Here is a 19006-nt window from a genome sequence, read left to right on the forward strand (position 1 = left end):
AAAAACAAAGATCTTTGTAATAACTATAGGGCACAGTATACTGGAATTCAGCTAACACCTCTGTTCCATTGTAATGTTAGACTGAAACCACACCCAGCATTAGTTATTCTTAACAGATGTTAATGCCAGATACATTGAACAGAAAATCAGGTCTGGCAGCATCTGTAGAGCGAAAGCAAGGTCAATGTACCTGAAACAGTGACACCACTTCTTGGTTCTGATGACCTGCTGGGTTTTTCCAACAATTCTACATATCTTTTCTTTCAGATCTAGAATCGACAGTTTTCTTTTGTACGTCGGGAAGTTTTGCTGCTACTTCTGATGCCAAAATGAAAAAAACGTCTAGGCTTGCAAGATCTCCCTCTTCTCTCAACGCTGGATTAATACAAGCTTCTATGAACTAATGGCAGAATTCAGCTAAGACAATTAAGCATCATGCAATCTTAAAAGCACAGGATGTGGTTAATCAGCCAATCTTGCCTGTGCCAAGTTTATGTAAGAGCTATCCAATTTCTCTCTAATATCCTGGCTTCACTATTTACAGTGTACTTTCAATCCGACTCCCAGAAGTTTAACTTTCATAATAAATCTTCCACACAAGACCTTTAATCCTTTTCTCTTATTGATGGCTATATTGCAGATAGCATAGAACCCATGACAGAAGATTACCCATAATAAAGTCATTGACTGACATTAAATTTACATCTGTATAATTCAGGAGAGTCAAATCAAGTGGATGGAAAAGTGTCATACTGATGCAAAAATGGTACATCTTAAGAGTTCAGCGTCCAAGTTGAAATCACTGTGTAATTGCTGAACCTTAACTCAAAGGGTTAAAAAGCTGGTTTATGACACAGACGCAGACACAAACGTTATGAGGAGCTCACAACTTTAACCACTATAAGTTGAGAATTAAATCAGACCCTCTGCCTCTTGCCATTCGCTCCCCTAGTTTACCAGATCAATTGTCCTTCACAGCTCACTCCTGCTGCATTGACCTGGTTTCTAACTGAAGTGTGGGCCACCCAAACTCACCCATGTTTGTTATTAAGGCCTCTCTCTTCACAGGATCTATCCTTCCAAGTGACTGCCATAAAGTCATCTCAAAATAAATGTCAACTTTTTCTCCTCAGCCTTTAAACAACCTCCCCAAAGTTCTTCAATACATTGTTGTTTCACAAAATCAGACTCTGCTTTCCTGTAACTCCATGTGTGAATTCTTCCTCCAGAGTGCCAAAATGCCTCTTTATCAAAGTCACAGTTGGCATCCTAACTAAGCGCTAGAGGCGAACTCTCTCCTTATCCTGTCCGCTGCCTTGACCACACCATCCTTCACTGCCAACAGATTCCATACTTGTGTACACAACCACAGCTAGAGAATGACCTACAATCGCTTTCCTTTCAAAAGCTACCCTGTTGTTACCTCCAGTCTCCCTTCAGGCTTTTTCCTGGGGTCTCCCATTTCTCAGCTACATGAAACCCCTCTAATGTACTTTCAGTGGTCTGTCTGTACATCTACACTGATGACACTTACTGAGGTGTAGCACCGGCTCTCGTGATCCCTCCATTTTTACTAAATTATCAAAAGACTGCTGACCCATATTTAATAAGTATAAATTGGGTGGCGTCTTCCCAGCCACTAAACAACTTGCAAAGATTTGGATAACAAAATGGGAATCTTGCTAGTGAGTACCAAAAGGCCTATTTATACTTATTAGTATCTTGTGATTATCTATCCTGCCCCATTTATAGGCAGTACCATGGTATGAAGACAACAATTTCTCACCAAAAATTAGCAAACTGAAGGAGCTAGTCATCAACTTCAGGAAGTGGAGCGGAGGGCAAGCCCATGGTGTAAAAATGACCAAGGATCTATTCTGGATAATAAAATGTGAGGCTGAATGAACACAGCAGGCCAAGCAGCATCTCAGGAGCACAAAAGCTGACGTTTCGGGCCTAGACCCTTCATCAGAGAGGGGGATGGGGAGAGGGTTCTGGAATAAATGGGGGGGGGGGGGGGGGGGAGAAGAGGCGGACCGAAGATGGAGAGAAAAGAAGATAGGTGGAGAGGAGAGTATAGGTGGGGAGGTAGGGAGGGGATAGGTCAGTCCAGGGAAGACGGACAGGTCAAGGAGGTGGGATGAGGTTAGTACGTAGGAGATGGAGGTGCGGCTTGGGGTGGGAGGAAGGGATGGGTGAGAGGAAGAACAGGTTAGGGAGGCAGAGACAGGTTGGACTGGTTTTGGGATGCAGTGGGGGGAGGGGATGAGCTGGGCTGGTTGTGTGGGGGGGGGGGGGGGGCGGTGGGGGGGGTGGGGTGGGGAAATGAACTGGGCTGGTTTTGGATGCTGCTGGGCCTGCTGTGTTCATCCAGCCTCACATTTTATTATCTTGGATTCTCCAGCATCTGCAGTTCCCATTATCAAGGATCTATTTTGGTTCACCCAAGTCGATGCTACACAGTCAAGAAAACACACCAACACCTCTACTTCCTCAGAAGGCTAAGAGATTCAGTACATCCGCAATGACTCTCACCAATATTTGCGGATGTACAATATATGGCATCCTATCCAAATGCATCACAGCTTGGTATGAAACTGCTCTGCCAAGACCGCAAGAAATTACAGAGAGTTGTGAATACAGCCAGTGCGTTTAAAATGAAAAAAGCCTTCCTTCCATTGACTCCATTACACTTCCCACTGCCTCGGCAAAACAGCCAACAGAATCAAAAGATCCCTCTACCTGGCAGAATATACTAAAATTTCAAAAACCACACCAACATATTTTAAAAAACAGCTTCTTCTCCACTGTTATCAGACTTATGAAAGAATCTTTCTAAGATGAAAGGTCCATTCTCTGCACCTTCTCTATAATCGTAACACTATCTTCTGTGTTCTGTTCTATTACCCTTATACAAGGTATGATTCGTCTTGACTGCAGGGAAACAATACTTTTCACTACCTCAGCACATGTGACAAAAATAAAATCGCTTCAAATTAAATTTCATGAACCAGGGCAGGATGGATGTCAGGGCTCTTTGCTTTCTTAGTGATTACTCACTGAGCCAACTTGGGTGCTGGCAGTATCTCTGTCTTGCTTTGCTTCTCTGTGGGTTGTTGCCTCATTCAGAGTGCACACATTCACAATAGTTCTGTCTTGCCTTGCCTTTTAGTGCAAATGCAAAGCCAGACAGCTTGTCACAGCTATCGGCAATGATCAATCAGGGAGGCGGATATGTTGCTGTACAGTACCAGACTAATGTCAACACCACAACTACAACAAGTACCAGCAATTTATGTGGCAAACACACTGACTTCAACCAAATGATACAGTCAAAAGATCAATCCTCAGTCAAACATGGACAAACTGTCATTCGTCAGCCAGAGGCAGCGTCACTGTCAGTCCAAGGACTTTGAAACAATTAGTCATCTGCTTGGGGCCTTCCAGGGTTTTGTATCATTGACACTGGCTGTAGCCCACCCGCCAGACCAGCCACTCAGGGTTATCAGTGCTGAGTCCGAGATTGGCAAGGGGCCTAGTCAGTCAGGTCTGTACATCCAGGTCAGTCTGGGGTATGGGTGGTGGGGAGGGTCATGTTCATTGTTGGGGTTCTTCTCTCTAAAAGCCAAGGCACATTATCAAAGGCCACTGCCTTGGTCAGAGTTTTGGGAATATTTCACTGTGCAAATCACAATCCATGCTGCCTTCCACCTACATCTGAGGTCAGCAATGCAGCATGCCAGTGAAAAATAGCTGCCACCATATCTACAGTGGGTGGAGTAAGCGATTTTCCTGTCTGAGGACACAAGCGGTACTTGTGGGCTGCCCGAGTCATGTGGGAAACTGCAGTAAAAACAAAGTTTCACCAATCATACAGTTCTTGTGATTTGGTGCGGCACAGAATAGATCCTGTGTCAAAAAAAAATCCACACAGAGATAATCCATAGCCCTCCTTTTTGGGAGTTCTGCAAGTCCCAGGATAAATCAAGGATGACGCTAAACTATTATTTGAGCAAGATGCTGACAGCTCACATGATGAAGGGACAATGTCGGTCGCAGCAGGGGTTCCCATTGCTGTGGCTGCTGTTCAAAGATGCAATGATATTGCGGAGGAAATCAATGTATCAGTGGGTTCAGGACCAGTAACAACGTCCAGGAGCTGCCCAGCAGTCTGCTCACGAAGAGGGTGCAGCTGAAGGTCGCCTCAGGATGTGGAGGTGGGACAGAGGCCCCACTCACTATTATCGCTGATACCATTTCCCCCAGTGAAGCAAGATATATTGCCACCACAGGCTGAAGATGATGTCCTGGGACACTGTCAGAGAACTGTGCCAAATGGAGTGGGTGACCATCCTTTGCTGGCAGCCATCAAGGTGACAGCTGCACTGAGCTTTTACGCAACTGGCTGCTTCCATGAATCCACAGGGAGCCTGTGTGGAATCTCAATCCACAAAATGTATCAAGGTGATTATTGATCAATTTCTGACAATCACACCACTTTCTCCTAGTGACAGCTTAATGGACCAACTCAGGCAGAGATCTTTGTCAACATAGCTGGCTTCTCCAGATACAGGGGAAGTACTACATGCTTTACATGTTGTAGTGACAAGTGCCATACCCTATTGCAGCACAAGACAATCAGTTACATTTCAATTTACAAGTCATCTTGAATTATCGCTACTGCATCTCAGGGGTCTGCACTATGTACCCTGGAAGCCGCCATGATTCCTTCATCCACGAGAACTCATGGCCCTGCTTCATGTCAAAGGCCTGATGCTTTATAGGGATGATTATTTAGAGACTAAGCCTACCCTTTGCAATTCACAGTTGATGACTCAGTTATGCAACATGTTGACTGTGACCAAACACTGCGCAATTCAGCAAATTCTTCCAGAGCCACGGAGAAGCAGATGATGGGCCTCCTGAAGAGGTGGGTCCACCACAGTGCAACAGACGTAATCCTTAAATGCTGTGCTCTGCATCACTGCTTCAGAAAGTGAGTGGGTGTGCCAAACATTGAAGATTGGGAAAGTGGTGGGATTAACAACACATTCAGCATGAACGAGTCATACATTGTCCAGTCCAAAAAAAAGTCAGGCAGGATTTAATTAACACTTATTCCAATTGAACAGAATTGGGAAAAGTGATCATTCATGTATTGCAAATTTGTTGATACTTGAAAGATAAGCAGCTGCTATTTATTTGCAGAAGCAAATACAACCTTTTTATTTTATTTTTCTTCCCCCCATTTATCTGGACATTCAACTTAAAATAACTATTTTTCAGGTATTTAAAGCGCTTCCAACATGTCATCATGTGCCCACAATGACAAGATGTCGTTATGTTACACCTGAGCATTAGGGAAAGATTAGCACTCCATTGGCTAGGGTTCCAACATGGTATAGCGTTGGAAAGGGCTGCCTGTGTACATTAATACTTGCAGCTGTTGTTACATCATCTATTGTCTGACAATGTAAAGTAGCAATATATTTGTAAAACCCAGCTTCTATTTCTAATGATGAGTCACCCATGCCACCTACATGCCCTCAGAAGCAGATCTTTTTCTATTTCCCTCCCACGATGTACACAGTGAGGGGTTATTTGTGGATGGCAGCATTGGCCAGGTGCACAGCTGGGCTTGAAATATTGCTCCAGTAGCAAACCTCCCAGCAATGACAACGACTTTATTGTTAGTGAGCGGGATGCTGAAGCAACATGGTGTATCCACAACAAATCAGAACTGCATGAGACAACTCTCCAGATCTTAGACAGAAAGCCTTCATGAAATTCTCAGATAATTATACTGGCGAGTTTTTGTTGACCTCAACCCGTTATCATCTTCTATCCATAAACTCTGTTCCAAGTCAACTCTAGCCCTCACCCTGGTACCAAATTGCTGGCAGTGTCAGGTCATGAGGTGGATATGTAGTGGGAAACTTGTCTGCACAAAAGCCACATAATTCCCTGCCTCAGCTCATTTGCTGTTCAAGCCTTCAGGTATTTAAATTGATCAAGTGTAGCGGTAGTAATGTTCTCCTGGCCAACTTAACTTCCACCAACCATAACCTTGATCATATCCAAAGCTCATCCATATCCTGAATCAAGACCTATTCACTGGTTGGTCCAGTGTTCTCACCTCTTCCATGTCATTGTTTAAATGACTCTGATCTATTAAAAATATTTCCATACCTCCTCCATCCCTAGACCTATGTTCTCCTTAGTCTGGCCCCCTAACAACAATCTTCAAATCAGAATTTTCTTCTCTGAATTGGCTTTGCCAAGATAATACATTTCTGTTTGGTAATAGGCGTCAAATGCTGCTGCTTCAGGCATCCAACTTTTTCAGCTGGTTTGACGGGCCATATAGTCTGTTCCTGCCCATTTTGATTTATATCTCCCTTGGGAATTGTTAACGCTGATTCAAGCCAGCCAAAACTGAAGGTGTTCCATTGCCTGCCTCAAAACGTCCTACTCAACCATAAAAGCAAACAATCATAAGTCATTTTTTAAATAAAAAAAAGAGAGCCCCAAAATCCAATTTTAAATCAATTAAAAATATTTGGAGTGCATGTTAGAACAATGAGTTAAACTGCTTTACAAATACAATGAGAAGACTGCTGTGATACTAATGCAGTTTCTTCTCCCGCTTCCCCCCGACCCACCCACTCCCAGAACTTCGCAGATTTTAAAAAAAATTCAAAGTTGCAGTTAGTTACTAAATTGGCTGGATTTTTTTGGAACACGTTTGATGCTAAATAAAACAAATCCTCTCATTTTGATGTGGGCTGCACTAGTCCTGTGCTTCAAATTCAGACCCTTCCATGACTGCAGGTATTTCTGTGCAATGCAAATTAAGACGGTGCAGGAAGTCTTAAACGGAACATTCCAGAAGACAGCCTGACAGGTCAGTTATTTAATTCTATGAATGCATATTTTGTATAAACCTTAAAATTCTACTTGTGAATTTTTCTTTTTTTTTGCTGAAGTGATAATTCCACCTTCTGTAACCTCTGTTCTTTATGAATTTTAGACTTATTCAAATACAGAATGTTAGGGCAAAGAATGTAACACTTTCCACTTTAACCAATTATGTTAGTGCAGTCAGACACAAAACAATCTTTTTTCCACTCAAATGACATATTTCAGATCCAAGTCACTATTGTATCCAGAGACAATTTAGGTTTCTGACATCTCATCATCACTTCAGCATTAAGTTAAAGGTTGGGCATACAGATAGCTAAACCAAGGCAAACCTAATGCCACTGAAGGCATTTCTAGCCAGGGGTGTGAACAGATAGCCCAGCTGGCCAAACATCTGGTTACCACGGGATTCAATCCCGTTTGACACAGTCTCAGGATCTTACTCTACCTGTAGATAATCACCAAGGGCCTGCCTTTGGACTGTCAAGCTGATCTGGTGATGATCCGTGCTACAAAATGTACAGATCATTGTTTAAGCTTTTATACACTCAGCTTTCATTGCTTGGTATCTTCCCACCCAAATCATTAGGTCTATTAGCCCCAACTAAGACTACAGTGAAGGATGGAGCAAAAGACTATGGACTCCATTTCAGTCTACAAAGCATCTTAGTCCAATTTTAAGTCCAAGTGGTTGCTAACTTTAAACATATGCACATCAATTAGCGTCAGATTTATTATTGATGAATATATTTGGGAGATGTCATCTCAGCCTTACCAGATTCTTCAATGTTTGGACTCTGCTATCTCCCCAGAAATAATTTTGGTGGAGATACAAGGTAGGTATTTTTATATAGATAGATGTATTAAAACAAGGCCAAGCCTGACATCTTGCTTTACGCCTTCATTTTATATGTTGATTATTAGCAAAGTCATCCTGAGGGGGAAAAAAAAAACAGCATATGCCCCTTACCTTGGAAACAAGGTCTGTGAAATGCTTCAAGATATTGCCACAAAATTTCCCTATTACTTCTAGAAGCAAGCTTCGGAAATCCAACATACCTTCGCAAGTTAAAAGGTGTCAAATTGTGATGCAAGAATATATTTCAAATGGCAAACCTTGTAGTGGTCTAATACAGGTTCACTGTAGAATCAGGAATCAGAGCTTGGGCAGCAATTCAACCCATTGTGACTGCCCTGGCTCTTTAACAGAACTGTCAGATCAGCACCACTGTCCTGTTCCCAAAGATATTCAACAAGCAGGCTTCAATCCAAGTAATGTCTCTGCCAATTGCAGAGTCAATAAAGTTTTTAATAATTGCTACAAAGCTCTAGTTGACAATGACATAATGCCAATACTGCAAGATAATTTGCTATAAAAGTTATGAAAGAAAAATCAATATTGCAGCTAGAATTTATTTGCATTTGCCCTGGAAATTGATACACTGCCATTTTCATTGGGATAAGCCACCTAGGCAACCTTATTTTCCATGACTTTGCTGAAAAAAAATATTCAGTGCAACAGATTTATTTCATCATGAAAGAGATGTTTGTACTTCATGTATTTTACAGCTAAAAACTAACCATCCTGTTTATGCACTGTATTCAAATCAACAGATTTGGTCCTACTGCTCTGATTATTAAGTTAACCTATTTTCAAAGCCCTAGCTTTCATCAATCCTGCACTCTTCATTCAGGATACTATGTTTTTTTTTAATTGCAAGAAGTTTTTCTGTTCTTTAAAAAGGAAAGTACAGTCACTGCAGTCATGTACGATTCACCATATCATGAAAATGCAGGACCGAAAGAGAAGACTTGCACTGGATCCAAACTAAGCCACCAAATTTGCTACAATGAGACTATGGAGCAGCAACTTGGAAAAGAAAACAAAATGTAATATCCCAGGTACTTTCTAAAAAGGACTAAAGCCTCAATATTCCGAAGTTTTGAATAAACTGCAATAAACTTTACTGTACAATTTTGGAGCAGTAAACCATTATATACAGAATAAATATAACATCCAGAATTCATATGGATCCCTAAATCTACAAGTAATATAGGTATGTTTCTTGATTAGAAAAGAGATGATCAGTCCTTTATAGCCGAGGACAGTTACTTCACAAACATAGGGCACAACAAGAACTCTCACCTCCATGAAGTACCATTGTCAATATGAGGATTGATCCCAAACTGCTGGCCTTATTCTGCACCATGCTGTAGTCATCAAGCCAACCAATTAACTAATGTTCACCGCCAGAGTTAACCGAAGGTAAATATCAATAACAGACAAACCGTGGTTGAACATCTCCATAGCGCCCAAGCAGCAAATATAATTGTCAGATCCCATGGATTTCTCTACAAACCCAAATATTAATGTCACCGTGCTTCATTGTTTCTCAAAACCAGACAAAGGATTCAAATTCTTCTCTTTTGAAGGCTCAATTTCAGAACTCACTCAAAGCCACACCATTATTGATTGCCTCCTCAACTTCATCCTCCTTTCCTCAGGACTACACTCTCCTGGTTTCTGGAGTAATCCAGCACTTACACGTTGTTACAGTTTCTGCTTTACCAAAGCTACTGTTACCCCTTATCTCTTTCCTCCACCCTAGAGTTGTAATGTTACTCAGATACACCCAGGGGCTTTTCAACCCTCACTCTTGGCAGCACGGAAGTACCATTTATCAACTGATATTTTTCTTGGTGCCATGCAATTTCCAGAGCCTTACTCCAACACATACCTGCACTTACTAGATCGGAGAACTTCCAGAGTCCTAACTGCACTGGACTATTCAGCACTTCTTGCAATTCTCCCTAAGCCTCAACACAACTTCAATTTCTTTTTGCATTAAGTCTACTTCTGCATCTCTGACAGTACCCCACTATTTCCACCTGACTGAAACCCCTAACTGCTCTTCAGGTGATTTTTTCTTTATAAATTACTTTGAAAGATCTATTAAAAAATCTTGTAAGAAGTCCTGCCCTTGATTGTAGGCAGTATTAAACACAAGTAATATTTTTGTATAATCAAAAGGTAACAACTCCTTGGAACTTTCTTCCCTGAATGTTACAATTTTTCAGATTGCTGACTCGCATGGTACTAATGAATGCTAATGTAGTGAATTTCATCACACATTAATGGAACACTTGACAAGGCCACCAGGTGTCTCAGGTGCTTTATGATGCTCTTTGAAGTGTAGTTACTGTTTTAACATAGGGAGTGTGGCAGCCATTTTGTACTCTGCATACTCTCACAAACAGAAATGTGATAATGACTAAATAATCTGTTTTTGCAATATTGATGGAGGATTGGGAATAACACTCTGTACTCTTCTTCAAAAGAGTGCCATGGAATCTTTAACATCCCCATAAACAAGCAGATGGGGCCTCAGTTTAACAGTTCTTCTGAAAGATGACACCTCTGACAGTGAGTACTGCTCAGCACTAGACTGAAGTGCCAGTTTTAATGATGGCACTAAAGTCCTGTACTGAGACTTGAACCTAGCTTCTTGTTATTCAGAGGTGAGGGTGCTACCAACTGAGCCACAGTATGACACCATTTATTAAAATTCTTGTCTGGAAGAAGCAGAGAGTAGAACTAACTGTGAGAATGAACAGCATTTGAACAAAAGACTCTTCCAGCAATCTTCTTAATTAAACAAAGAGAAAAGCTGTCATTTATAGAGTCATAGAGATTTACAGTGTAGAAATAGGCCCTTTGGCCCAATTTGTCCATGTTGCCCAATTCTCTCAATTAAATCTGGTCCCATTTGCCTACATTTGGCCCATATCCCTCCGTACTTATCTGATTCATGTACCCACCCAAGTGTTTCTTTGATGACAACACTGTACTCATCTCCTCTAGTATCTCTGGCAGTCCCTTCCAGACACTCACCACCCTGTATGAAAAAAACTTGCCCTTCTGGACCCTTTTCTATCTCACCCTTCTCACTTAAACCTATGCCCTCTAGTTTTAGACTCCCCTACCACGAGAAAAACCTGTTGGCTATCCACCTTATCTATGCCTCTCATGATTTTATAGACCTCTATATAGTCACCCCTCAGTCTCCTACCCTCCAGGAGAAAAAGGTCTCTGCTAATTGGTAATGGCGATGTCATGCACCCTCCCTTGAGCTACAAATGCAAAAACAAAAATTAGCAAAGGTGAAACTACAATGTCATCCACACTCAAATATCTTAAAAAGATATGCAGCTTTGTAACAAAGTGCCATAAATTTGGGGCACAGGGCGTCATAATGGGAATGCCTAGGTATAGCAGAATGACAGAGGGAGAGAAAAAAGAATTAGCCAGAATTTGCTGGAACAGGGCATCTCATGGCACACAATTTGTTAGATTACTTTTTTGACATGAGAGCAAAGAAAAACAGTTTATAGCACATTTTTGGGAAGGAGACTCTAAATAATGAGGTCCGTAGGTCATCAGGGAATTTGTTAGATAACTGCCTCCTTCAAGCGTCAGAGGTACAGGAAGAGCAGAGAATAAATGGGGCAAATTAAGAGTTAAGTACAGAAAGGAATTTAGAGAACACCGGTTAGATGGTAGGCGATGTGGAAGAGGCAGAGAGGTACACGTCTGATGGCATTGCAGGAACATTCATCTTACCATTATTTGCAGAAAGTCCCAAACTTTCTGCAGCTTGCTCAATTTGATTTATCAGCACAAATGTAATTCTTCACAACAATGGAACAGATGAAGGCCAGCTCCTGTGTTTGGGAGGCTCATGAAATAAATGGCATAAAACATCTTGCAATTGAGGCAATTTGCAAATTTTAACATTTCTCTTAATTGCCCCAAATATCTAATATTCACAAACTATTGTGCATTCAACTTAGTGTCTAAACCCAGCAACTCAGGTGGAATTTCCTGAGCTACAACTGGTACTAACATCACTTAGTCATAACTAGTGTGAATCTTCTTGTTGCAGATCAATGGGCTTTGCACTGTAGCTACAACAAGGTAACACCAGTCCAAAAGGACAGACTTCAGAACAGTTTCCTGATTCATAGTTTTGATGCCAAATTGGATCATTCCCTCCTGGTTGAGTACGTACACAACAGCAAAGTTGTCCAATAGTTAATCACTTATTTGTTCATCCTGTCCTATCAGGATTGATTTGGGGTGATATTAGACTGAGGAAAAGTAATTGGAGTGAATGGACGGCAGCTTACAAACTTTATCTCATCTCTTAAAATTAAAAACAAGGATATTACTCATCCTTCTCAGACAAAAAAAACCTTGGTACCTCAGTTGGCTATCAAGATAGCACTGGGGCTCTCAAAAGAACATTTTCTCAGTGGGAATATTGGCTTTGGGTCGGGCAATATAAACCATTTTTCTTTGAGTCTGTGTGTTTTACATCTTTTCTAAGTCAACATGTACAAGGATGTTACTACACACCTTTGGACCAGGTGGGACTTGAATGGCCAGAGGCAGCACACTACCACAGTATCATAAGTACCCCTTCTGTTTGTTTTAAATGCAAAAAGTAAAACACTCAGGACAAATCAGGCCTATTAAAGAATGGGATTATTCAAACCTGAGTTCTTGAAATTCCAAGGTCACTCACCTTGTGTTCCCAGCTTCATCCATCAAAAAAAGAATTAAAAAAATACAGGGTTTGACAGAACTACATTTTTATGCTACCAGATTACAATCATTAGTTGAACAGATTCTCTAATAAACTCTCATACCCAGTTAAATTACAGAACATAAAATAAATGAGACTTTTATTCATTGAATATGGCTCCTTTGTTATAACACAAAAATCGGTCTCAAACTGGATGTTGGACTCAATGATAACTATCAGTAACAGTGTCCCAATCGAAGTTGCAAGTTCTACTTTTACTCCAGAGGCACAGTATGATACTAAAGCAAACAGAAAATGCTGGAGAAACTCAGGTCTGGTAGCTTCTGAGGAGAGCGAGACATTTTGAGCTCAATATGACACTTCCTAGTTAACTGTTGTTTCTCTCACCACAAATGTTGTCAGGCCTGATGAATTTCTCCAGTATGTTATTTCTATTTAAGAAATCTAGTATCCACACAAAAATTTGCATTTAGTATACAGCCTGATGCTACCTTGTGGTAGGCTTTCAGTCACTGGCGCATTCACACAAAGCATTTCTGCTGCAGAAGTGCTTTTAAAAATAAGTTTATTAATTTGAATATCATTCTAGTAGTCTTGTGGATAAAAAGGCACTGTTCTGTACAAATATATTGATGTAAATTATGTCAATGCAATTGTGAATGGATCAGGTAGAACAGTTATAACCATAAAGAACATATTCTTCTAAAGTACTCCAGTTAAATAGGAAAATCACATGTTCCTATAAAAATTTCTCTTCCCAACTGTTATCGTAAGTTTTCATTTTTGTCAGTTTATGGAGCACATTTTCAAAGAACAGTGCTCAAATTTTGCTTCCAATGTCACTTATGACAGGATAATATTCCCACATCTGCACAGCTTCATTACCAGTGAAGATTGTTATTAACAGCTGGAAAGGAAATAGATGAAAATGATCTGAAATGGATCCTGGCTGTGAAGTTATAAATAGAGCAAGCTAGATGAGCTAGTGTTGTACTTAATACACAGTCCAAAAGCACTGAACAATTACAATAGGAATATAACTTACCAAAAAAACCTGATTTTTTTTCTCAAACCAAAATGTGCCCTTCCTTGAATTCATGGTGATAGTAATTTGTATTATCATCAGTTGACATATAGGGGCCCATTCACATTGACCACCTTTTATATATGCAACTTAATGCACAACTACAGTGATTAATTGGGATCTCTATCCATTGGAAGACATACTTTTTGTAGCATCCTTGCAGAAGTATGTGTACCTGAACCTTGTGTTGAACTAGTGTTTCACACCCTCCACTACGTCAATGGTCATTCATTACTCAGGCGGATATTTACACAGCTAGGTGTTAGCAGGCAATTTGACAATGGAGAAAAGAGCAATTGCAGTCATCACATTTACATGCACCCCTGCAATTTCTCTAATTGAAGGGCAGCAAGAACAATTGTAGTAACTTTATAATGATCTTCTTGAGAAGTACTGATGCAGCACAGTTCAAGAGTCAAAACTGGGATCCTTCTCATCCATGCATCTGACACTTGCTGGTTTCACAGGTCAAGCCATTCAATCAAACGTGCCCCTGTCTTTGATGGAAAATCCTTGCCCCCGTGGGCAATAGGAAAGGGTGGTCAGAAAAGTCAAACTCACAGACAAAATTTCTCTAATCAAGGCCACCTAAAGCCCCTTACTGGACTTCCATCAATGCCTTGCAGTTTCCAAATCATGACAGGCAGCATCAACCAGATACCAATCTCAAGGGAGAAAATGGTCAACTTAAGAATCAATTCCCTTGCATGCCACACTGTTTTGGAATCTGACAAATTATAGTATGTAAAAACAAATATTCTAAATAATAATGATAATATTTCATTAAAATGTGTCCCATCTCCAGATATGTTAAATTCAAGTGATGGAATTTAGCCCCTCAACACTGTGATGAATGAAGTTTGCACAAAATAAAGTTATTTTGTGTTTGTTTTCATTTCTTGCAGTTGCTGCTTTCATCCACAAATTACCTTTATATTGTCACAAAAACATTGTTCCCTTCCCCCTATGAGGGCCAGTGAGTATTGGAAAATCTCTCCCCACAAATGGGGCCAGTATGCAAAAGAATGGAGGGCTTTCTCCAGGAAAGAAAATTTCAAACAATATTATATTAGAATGCACCAGCTCAAAGACAGTTTAAATCAAATATTTGTATTTTTAAAAAATATCCTGCAAAAGACAGAGGGCTTCCAAATGAAGCCTATAGTTTTAGGATTTGAAAAAGTACTCGAGACACAATACCCTAAATTTCTTCAAAATATACTCCTTCGAAATGGGAATGATCAATACTTAAAACAGCAATATCAGCCACAGTACCAGATTGTCAGTCAGGTAGCTATATTTAAAATTTAGGCCACTACAACAGTGCAATACTGAGACAGTACACTGACAGTGATACAGTCTTTCAAAGTAGACATTAAATAAAGCACCATTTACTCTCTGGGAAGGGTGTTAAAAGATCCAATAGCACTATTTTGACAAATAGCACAGAAATTATCCTCAGGTGTCCGAGCCAAAATTGATCTGCTAAATATCATCCCTGAAACAGATTCTCCAATCATTATAGAGTTCAAGTATAGGGGTTTGCTGTGTGTTTCCTCTAACAGTGTCAACTTCTAAACTAAGATAATAAAATGTGAGGCCGGATGAACACAGCAGGCCAAGCAGCATCTCAGGAGCATAAAAGCTGACGTTTCGGGCCTAGACCCTTCATCAGAGAGGGGGATGGGGAGAGGGAGCTGGAATAAATAAGGAGAGAGGGGGAGGCGGACCGAAGATGGAGAGAAAAGAAGATAGGTGGAGAGGAGAGTATAGGTGGGGAGGTAGGGAGGGGATAGGTCAGTCCAGGGAAGACGGACAGGTCAAGGAGGTGGGATGAGGTTAGTAGGTAGATGGGGGTGCGGCTTGGTGTGGGAGGAAGGGATGGGTGAGAGGAAGAACCGGTTAGGGAGGCAGAGACAGGTTGGACTGGTTTTGGGATGCAGTGGGTGGGGGAGAAGAGCTGGGCTGGTTGTGTGGTGCAGTGGGGGGAGGGGACGAACTGGGCTGGTTTAGGGATGCAGTAGGGGAAGGGGAGATTTTGAAACTGGTGAAGTCCACATTGATACCATATGGCTGCAGGGCTCCCAGGCGGAATATGAGTTGCTGTTCCTGCAACCTTCGGGTGGCATCATTGTGGCACTGCAGGAGGCCCATGATGGACATGTCATCTAGAGAATGGGAGGGGGAGTGGAAATGGTTTGCGACTGGGAGGTGCAGTTGTTTGTTGCGAACTGAGCGGAGGTGTTCTGCAAAGCGGTCTCCAAGCCTCCGCTTGGTTTCCCCAATGTAGAGGAAGCCGCACCGGGTACAGTGGATGCAGTATACCACATTGGCAGATGTGCAGGTGAACCTCTGCTTAATGTGGAATGTCATCTTGGGGCCTGGGATAGGGGTGAGGGAGGAGGTGTGGGGACAAGTGTAGCATTTCCTGCGGTTGCAGGGGAAGGTGCCGGGTGTGGTGGGGTTGGAGGGCAGTGTGGAGCGAACAAGGGAGACACGGAGAGAGTGGTCTCTCCGGAAAGCAGACAGGGGAGGGGATGGAAAAATGTCTTGGGTGGTGGGGTCGGATTGTAAATGGCGGAAGTGTCGGAGGATGATGCGTTGTATCCGGAGGCCAGCTCCCTCTCCCCATCCCCCTCTCTGATGAAGGGTCTAGGCCCGAAACGTCAGCTTTTGTGCTCCTGAGATGCTGCTTGGCCTGCTGTGTTCATCCAGCCTCACATTTTATTATCTTGGAATTCTCCAGCATCTGCAGTTCCCATTATCTCTGATACTATTTTAACCTCACTTCGAAGCCTCTCTCAACTTCTAAACTACCTCGTTGTCTGAGAAGCTTATGGGATCCCATTTTCAAAAAAAATTCAAGGGACCTGCGCATCACCCGTTGGCATCATTTATTGCTCATCACTGGTGGGGATGATGGGATGCCTTGTTGAAGCAGTGCTTTATTGGTGTGGGGGGGGGGGCACGTAGTTAACAGTCGTAAGATCCCAAAAATCACGAAATAAAACACAAGTCTCCATTTGAAAAATGGCACAATGGGTGGTTCCATTAACGTTGCTATGAAATTCCCTTCTAGTTCATTGCATTCACTTCTACAAACTGGCTCCTTTTTTAAAAAAAAAACTTATTTATCGCAACTTTCAAAGCTCTTCAGAATAATCATTTTGAGGTGTACTGACTACTTGAAGCAAGCAGAGCACGATTTGATAGAATAATAGTATAATATTACCACCTTCGAAACAGGCAGCGGTGTATTCGCTACAAGAACTAATCCGCCTAGGCGGCAACATGCCCAAACGGAATATTTCTTTTAAATGGGAAATTAAATGACAGATTCTTCCAGGAAAGCAGCATCCCAGGAAAATCCCAATTATTGCTAGCCTCGAGCCAATAACGATCACATACGAAAACAAATATTTAAAAGAAAAATCTTTTGGGAGAAGTTTGAGTTTCGAGAAACAGCTGGAAAATGTGGAATGAAATCAATATTTACAGTTCCAGTGTGAGCAGTGGCGAGGCCAATTATAGGAAGAAAATAACTCCGATATATTACAATAAAAAGGGAGTCGCGGTCAGGAGTGGGATCAGATCGTTTTCAGTTGCTGTACCGTAAGCACATTAATTTTAAATTGACTTTCAAAAGCAAACACGGCGCTATGCACAAGATAGACAATTACAACATCGCGAAATAAAATTGTCAAATAATAGGACTACTCAGGCGAGACAACTTCACTTAAGATCTGGAAAAACCCTTTGCGCCAATCCCAAAACATTTCCGGACGCGGTATGATTTTTCTCCCTCTCTCTCTCGCCAACCTACCATTTAACACAACAGCACACGTTTAGCTCGGGGTACAGGGGATAACTTAAATCACATGATGTTCAAATGCATGTGATTTCCATACAGTCACTAAGGAGAACTTACATTTTAGTTGGAGCTATTCCACGTAACATAACACAAATCCGATGGAGGGTAGGGAGGAGGTACGATGTTTTAAACTCCAGCCACAAAGCTTTTCTTAAAAATTTAAATAAATATGCCTGCATTTCGGCAATTACTTCATCGCAATTTCTCTGCTCAGCACCAGTTGGCCCAGTGATATTAAACTCCAATTTGCTGACTCGCTTCCGAATTAATCCCAGCCGGGAACCGCTGTCTTGCATTCGCGAAACTGACAGCAATTGGATTGAAATAAACCGGCCGATTATGTGTGGTTGCTGTAGTAGGGAAATATGATAGAGGGGGGTATCGCCTTCGTTGAGATTTAAGTAGAAGGAGAAGAAAGAAAAATGTGACAACTGCTTCCTAAATCTGACAATCTGAATACAATTCATGCAAGTTTATCATTCAATAATTGCCTTATAAGCAATAAAAATGTCGTGCAGCTTACCGGAGCGAAAACGAAGCGATAAGGGAAAATAAAGCAATATTTGTGAGCTGCAAAAGGTGTTCGGTTCAAATCAAGTCAGAAGACAGGAATTCCCTTGTAATTCACACATCCACACCGCGTCATTCTGTGCAAGGTTTCACCACTGACACAATTGTATCGGGTACCAAGACAGCGACGTTGACTTTACCATTGCGGCGCCGGGGGAACGAGGGACTGTCAATGTCGACTGCATCCATTAAGATTTAAGAAGACGTCCATCCTCAGTTGCAATGAGAGTTTGTCTGGTGTTAATCGTGACTGCTTGTCCGTGCCGCTTTTTAAAAAGGAGTGTCTTCTGCCGACGTCTGACGTCTCGCCCAGCTGCCACCCCTCCTGTCTGGAGCGAGTGGCCCGGTCCACAACAATACCATGTATTTGCATTCTGGCGGTGTTGCCAAGTCCAATACATGGAGCAAAGGGAGAGACAAAGAACGGAACCTGGGATTACAGCATTAGGCAGGCAATTCAAAATCCTCACACACGGCTAGGAGGAAATTGGAACCAGTAAGCACCAACAGATATGATTATTTTTGCGAATAAAACAAAACCAAAACCTGGACTTTCTCCGTAACTGCTTTAATAGTCTTTTTGTTGTCTTGAATGTGATCAAGACTATGAAATAACTGTTGTTAGGACGTGTAATGGACCCCTTGGACTCCAAGCACGGCTGTTGACTGTCGTACGAGGGTTTCAGTAGATTTACTTCAAACTGGACAGCGTTCGATGTTTTACTGCAGTAACGAACTACACGTGATGACTAAGTGTTAAGGAACCATGGAGGGAGAGAACAAGCCTATTTTTTTGAACTTTCCAAATAGAGACTGTACTTTTGGCGCTAAATGAAATACGTGTGTTTGTGTTCTAGCTTGTGGTCACTTTCCTTCCTGAGTTGAAAGCTGTCTCGCTTGTACATACGCATATGTAAAATGTACGCCTTATTGGAGCTGCAAATATTAACCTAG

At 41.6% G+C, this 19006-nt stretch overlaps 1 protein-coding gene across 8 annotated transcripts in view; it reads right to left on the reverse strand.

Moving 5' to 3' along the window:
* Positions 1-18290, reverse strand: part of LOC125465085 (cAMP-dependent protein kinase inhibitor alpha-like) — a 112019-nt gene extending 93729 nt beyond the window's left edge. For 3 of the 8 annotated variants that reach the window (XM_048558194.2, XM_048558193.2, XM_048558195.2), the window contains exon 1: positions 18006-18286. The gene's annotated coding sequence lies outside the window, so the exon portion shown is untranslated. Of the gene's footprint in view, positions 1-17539; positions 17737-18005 lie in introns of those variants that run through there. The other 5 variants (XM_048558199.2, XM_048558196.2, XM_048558192.2 and 2 more) reach the window with 5 other exon arrangements.
* Between the last annotated feature and the right edge of the window lie 716 nt (positions 18291-19006).

This window comes from Stegostoma tigrinum, chromosome 24, assembly GCF_030684315.1.
Source record: "Stegostoma tigrinum isolate sSteTig4 chromosome 24, sSteTig4.hap1, whole genome shotgun sequence".
Classification (NCBI taxonomy): Eukaryota; Metazoa; Chordata; class Chondrichthyes; order Orectolobiformes; family Stegostomatidae; genus Stegostoma; species Stegostoma tigrinum.